Consider the following 6,831-nt stretch of genomic DNA (forward strand, 5'->3'; position numbering starts at 1 on the left):
CTGGACATTGATCAGTAGGATGCTGGGGTGTGATTGTTGGTGACATGCCTGGACATTGATCAGTAGGATGCTGGGGTGTGATTGTTGGTGACATGTCTGGACATTGATCAGTAGGATGCTGGGGTGAGATTGTTGGTGACATGCCTGGACATTGATCAGTAGGATGCTGGGGTGTGATTGTTGGTGACATGCCTGGAGATTGATCAGTAGGATGCTGGGGTGTGATTGTTGGTGACATGTCTGGAGATTGATCAGTAGGATGCTGGGGTGTGATTGTTGGTGACATGTCTGGAGATTGATCAGTAGGATGCTGGGGTGTGATTGTTGGTGACATGCCTGGACATTGATCAGTAGGATGCTGGGGTGTGATTGTTGGTGACATGCCTGGAGATTGATCAGTGGGATGCTGGGGTGTGATTGTTGGTGACATGCCTGGAGATTGATCAGTAGGATGCTGGGGTGAGATTGTTGGTGACATGCCTGGACATTGATCAGTAGGATGCTGGGGTGTGATTGTTGGTGACATGTCTGGAGATTGATCAGTAGGATGCTGGGGTGTGATTGTTGGTGACATGTCTGGACATTGATCAGTAGGATGCTGGGGTGTGATTGTTGGTGACATGCCTGGACATTGATCAGTAGGATGCTGCGGTGTGATTGTTGGTGACATGTCTGGACATTGATCAGTAGGATGCTGGGGTGTGATTGTTGGTGACATGCCTGGACATTGATCAGTAGGATGCTGGGGTCTGATTGTTGGTGACATGCCTGGACATTGATCAGTAGGATGCTGGGGTGAGATTGTTGGTGACATGCCTGGACATTGATCAGTAGGATGCTGGGGTGTAATTGCTGGTGACATGCCTGGACATTGATCAGTAGGATGCTGGGGTCTGATTGTTGGTGACATGCCTGGACATTGATCAGTAGGATGCTGGGGTGTGATTGTTGGTGACATGCCTGGACATTGATCAGTAGGATGCTGGGGTGAGATTGTTGGTGACATGCCTGGACATTGATCAGTAGGATGCTGGGGTGTGATTGTTGGTGACATGTCTGGACATTGATCAGTAGGATGCTGGGGTCTGATTGTTGGTGACATGTCTGGACATTGATCAGTAGGATGCTGGGGTGTGATTGTTGGTGACATGTCTGGACATTGATCAGTAGGATGCTGGGGTGTGATTGTTGGTGACATGCCTGGACATTGATCAGTAGGATGCTGGGGTGTGATTGTTGGTGACATGTCTGGACATTGATCAGTAGGATGCTGGGGTGAGATTGTTGGTGACATGCCTGGACATTGATCAGTAGGATGCTGGGGTGTGATTGTTGGTGACATGTCTGGACATTGATCAGTAGGATGCTGGGGTGTGATTGTTGGTGACATGCCTGGACATTGATCAGTAGGATGCTGGGGCGTGATTGTTGGTGACATGCCTGGACATTGATCAGTAGGATGCTGGGGTCTGATTGTTGGTGACATGCCTGGACATTGATCAGTAGGATGCTGGGGTGTGATTGTTGGTGACATGCCTGGACATTGATCAGTAGGATGCTGGGGTGTGATTGTTGGTGACATGCCTGGACATTGATCAGTAGGATGCTGGGGTGTGATTGTTGGTGACATGCCTGGACATTGATCAGTAGGATGCTGGTGAGATTGTTGGTGACATGCCTGGACATTGATCAGTAGGATGCTGGGATGTGATTGTTGGTGACATGCCTGGACAATGATCAGTAGGATGCTGGGGTGTGATTGCTGGTGACATGTCTGGACATTGATCAGTAGGATGCTGGGGTGTGATTGTTGGTGACATGCCTGGACAATGATCAGTAAGAGACTAGAGTTTGATTGTTAGTGACATGCCTGGACAATGATCAGTAAGAGACTAGAGTTTGATTGTTGGTGACGTGCCTGGACAATGATCAGTAAGAGACTAGAGTGTGATTGTTAGTGACATGCCTGGACAATGATCAGTAGGAGGCTGGAATGTCATTGTTGGTGACATTCCTGGACAATGATCAGTAGGAGGCTTGAATGTCATTGTTGGTGACATTCCTGGACAATGATCAGTAGGATGCTGGGGTGTGATTGCTGGTGACATGCCTGGAGATTGATCAGTAGGATGCTGGGGTGTGATTGTTGGTGACATGCCTGGAGATTGATCAGTAGGATGCTGGGGTGTGATTGTTGGTGACATGCCTGGACATTGATCAGTAGGATGCTGGGGTGTGATTGTTGGTGACATGCCTGGACATTGATCAGTAGGATGCTGGGGTGAGATTGTTGGTGACATGCCTGGACATTGATCAGTAGGATGCTGGGGTGTGATTGTTGGTGACATGTCTGGACATTGATCAGTAGGATGCTGGGGTGAGATTGTTGGTGACATGCCTGGACATTGATCAGTAGGATGCTGGGGTGTGATTGTTGGTGACATGTCTGGACATTGATCAGTAGGATGCTGGGGTGTGATTGTTGGTGACATGTCTGGACATTGATCAGTAGGATGCTGGGGTGTGATTGTTGGTGACATGCCTGGACATTGATCAGTAGGATGCTGGGGTGTGATTGTTGGTGACATGCCTGGACATTGATCAGTAGGATGCTGGGGTCTGATTGTTGGTGACATGCCTGGACATTGATCAGTAGGATGCTGGGGTGTGATTGCTGGTGACATGCCTGGACATTGATCAGTAGGATGCTGGGGTGTGATTGTTGGTGACATGTCTGGACATTGATCAGTAGGATGCTGGGGTGTGATTGCTGGTGACATGTCTGGACATTGATCAGTAGGATGCTGGGGTGTGATTGTTGGTGACATGTCTGGACATTGATCAGTAGGATGCTGGGGTGTGATTGTTGGTGACATGCCTGGACATTGATCAGTAGGATGCTGGGGTGTGATTGTTGGTGACATGTCTGGACATTGATCAGTAGGATGCTGGGGTGAGATTGTTGGTGACATGCCTGGACATTGATCAGTAGGATGCTGGGGTGTGATTGTTGGTGACATGCCTGGAGATTGATCAGTAGGATGCTGGGGTGTGATTGTTGGTGACATGTCTGGAGATTGATCAGTAGGATGCTGGGGTGTGATTGTTGGTGACATGCCTGGAGATTGATCAGTGGGATGCTGGGGTGTGATTGTTGGTGACATGCCTGGAGATTGATCAGTAGGATGCTGGGGTGAGATTGTTGGTGACATGCCTGGACATTGATCAGTAGGATGCTGGGGTGTGATTGTTGGTGACATGTCTGGAGATTGATCAGTAGGATGCTGGGGTGTGATTGTTGGTGACATGTCTGGACATTGATCAGTAGGATGCTGGGGTGTGATTGTTGGTGACATGCCTGGACATTGATCAGTAGGATGCTGGGGTGTGATTGTTGGTGACATGTCTGGACATTGATCAGTAGGATGCTGGGGTGTGATTGTTGGTGACATGCCTGGACATTGATCAGTAGGATGCTGGGGTCTGATTGTTGGTGACATGTCTGGACATTGATCAGTAGGATGCTGGGGTGTGATTGTTGGTGACATGCCTGGAGATTGATCAGTAGGATGCTGGGGTGTGATTGCTGGTGACATGTCTGGAGATTGATCAGTAGGATGCTGGGGTGTGATTGTTGGTGACATGTCTGGACATTGATCAGTAGGATGCTGGGGTGTGATTGTTGGTGACATGCCTGGACAATGATCAGTAGGATGCTGGGGTGTGATTGTTTGTGATTGATTGGTTAGCATCATGATGACTTAATGTTACGTCCTGTCATAGTCTAAATCCCTTAAATTATAGGCAATAATTTTGAACTGCAATATCATTATGTCACATCGTGCCCAGGTCGTTTCTTGATGATGAACAAAACTGAATGGTAGGGTCATCTGGGAGTCGGTCTTGAACTGGCGTGTAACAAGTATAACCTCTGTTTCCTCGTCGCATATATCCAGACCCGTGAAGGTCCCGGGGTAGAATAGGTCTTCATAAACCCATGCTGGCCATAAAAGGCAACTATGCTTGTCGTAAGACGCGACTAACGGGATCGGGTGGTCAGGCCCGCAGACTTGGTTGACACTTGTCATCGGTTCCCAGTTGCGTAGATCGATGCTCATGTTGTTGATCACTGGATTGTCTGGTCTAGACTCGATTATTTACGGACCGCCGGTATATATATAGAATATTTGCTGAGTGCAGCGTAAAACTAAATTCACTCACTCACTCACGTATATGTCCATGAACTGACGTTCCATGTAGAGGGTATAGTCTGGCAGCATGATCACGGCAGATCACAACCTATAGTCAAATGAAAAAAACTTCGATGCGAAGATCACGTGGTCGACTGCAGGTGCAAAAGTTGATTTGGCACTGATTTCGACTCAGTATATTTTACTTATCCAACATCACAATGGACCAATGAGTACTGGCATTAACTGGCAGTATTCCTAGTGAATGTATGACTTCCCAGTTCTTTCCTGTTCTTTGTATACATGTATAATTAGCACCTTAACTTGTCCAAAGGTGCTCATTGGGGTTTTTTGTCCTCATGTGTTTTGTCCTAAAGGGTTTTTGTTCTAGGGGTCTTTTGTCAAGCACTCTTTCCATCATACCGACCAACCGACATTGCATGCCAATACATATTAGCGAAATGTTGAGCGGGCCAATAATTGAATGTATTATCAGTCGTGAAAATTAATTTATCTAATTTATCTATAAGAGATCCGTGAGTGGTCCGCAAGTAATGTCAGTGAATATAAGCCTGGACAGCAGCGAGATGTAGACATATTCAGCACCGTTCCGTAGTCATTAATCAAAACTTATTGTAGGCAACATACGCTTGTGTTGGTCTGATATCCACACCGTAGTGGGCTACGTTACATCTTCACACCCCAGTCACAATCGATCTTGGCGGGTTTTGATGTCAGATAATCCACATGTTGCCAAACAGTGAGTATCACACTAGCATCTGTCAAAAGTTAGTGGGGTAGTAGGTTTTCTTTTCTCAAAATCTCACAAAAGCGCAGTACAAATTTGTTAGAAAGAGTTTGTGTATAATCCAACACCATTTTCTTGAAAATTCTGATGCAAAGAAATTGGCAAATTCTAGACCGATGCAACAAACTATGAAAATTTTCAATCATTAATCATCTTTAATGATAGTATCGAACTCAAAACGTGAATGACTGTCGGAGTTTGACAGTTGACAGCTCTGTCAAAATTAAAACAAACAACTTTATGACTACACCTTCTTATTTATTGCATAGAGCGACGTTTCGATGTAGGTTCTTGCATCGTTATCAAACCAAGATGTGCGCTGTTTGTCAAGACATACTATGTATATGTCCTTCTCATCACCTGGTTGTATTCACTCTTAGTTTGATAAAAATGTAAGAATCTACATCAAAACGTCGTGTTGTGCAATAAACAAGAAGCTGTAATGCATAGAGTTGAATGTTTTAATTTTGAGTCAGCAACTTCTAGAATGCCGATCAAACAATTAGTCAGATGTGTCCATTTTCACCAACAATGGACCTGTGCCAGCGGAAACATGGACGGTGGTAAAACATGCAAAGTGTAAAGTGTGCATTCGTCATTGTTGGGTTCGCCCATCCACGGTCTCTTGATCAGATGGACAGATGGATCACAGCAGTTCTACATATCATGTCAAATGTCAACAGTAACTTCAAATCAATAAACGTCCATCAACCGTTGGGAGGTGCCTGTCGTAGGTTTGCCGACCAGGGTGAGGTGCGGGACGGTGCGTGGACGGGGCGATGTGGAACGGGACGGGACGGGACGGTGTAAGGCGGGGCAGTGCAGTCGACTGGTGACATGGCTGTCGAGGCTGTGAATAGTTGACGACTGGTGACATGGTTGTAGAGGTTGTCATTAGTTGACGACTGGTGACATGGTTGTAGAGGTTGTCATTAGTTGGCGACTGGTGACATGGTTGTAGAGGTTGTCATTAGTTAACGACTGGTGACATGGTTGTAGAGGTTGTCATTAGTCGGCGACTGGTGACATGGTTGTAGAGGTTGTCATTAGTTAACGACTGGTGACATGGTTGTAGAGGTTGTCATTAGTTGACGACTGGTGACATGGTTGTAGAGGTTGTCATTAGTTGACGACTGGTGACATGGTTGTAGAGGTTGTCATTAGTTAACGACTGGTGACATGGTTGTAGAGGTTGTCATTAGTTAACGACTGGTGACATGGTTGTAGAGGTTGTCATTAGTTAACGACTGGTGACATGGTTGTAGAGGTTGTCATTAGTTAACGACTGGTGACATGGTTGTAGAGGTTGTCATTAGTTAACGACTGGTGACATGGTTGTAGAGGTTGTCATTAGTTGACGACTGGTGACATGGTTGTAGAGGTTGTCATTAGTTAACGACTGGTGACATGGTTGTAGAGGTTGTCATTAGTTGACGACTGGTGACATGGTTGTAGAGGTTGTCATTAGTTAACGACTGGTGACATGGTTGTAGAGGTTGTCATTAGTTGGCGACTGGTGACATGGTTGTAGAGGTTGTCATTAGTTAACGACTGGTGACATGGTTGTAGAGGTTGTCATTAGTCGGCGACTGGTGACATGGTTGTAGAGGTTGTCATTAGTTAACGACTGGTGACATGGTTGTAGAGGTTGTCATTAGTTAACGACTGGTGACATGGTTGTAGAGGTTGTCATTAGTTGACGACTGGTGACATGGTTGTAGAGGTTGTCATTAGTTGACGACTGGTGACATGGTTGTAGAGGTTGTCATTAGTTGACGACTGGTGACATGGTTGTAGAGGTTGTCATTAGTTAACGACTGGTGACATGGTTGT

This window comes from Haliotis asinina, chromosome 9 (assembly GCF_037392515.1).
Source record: "Haliotis asinina isolate JCU_RB_2024 chromosome 9, JCU_Hal_asi_v2, whole genome shotgun sequence".
Lineage (NCBI taxonomy): Eukaryota > Metazoa > Mollusca > Gastropoda > Lepetellida > Haliotidae > Haliotis > Haliotis asinina.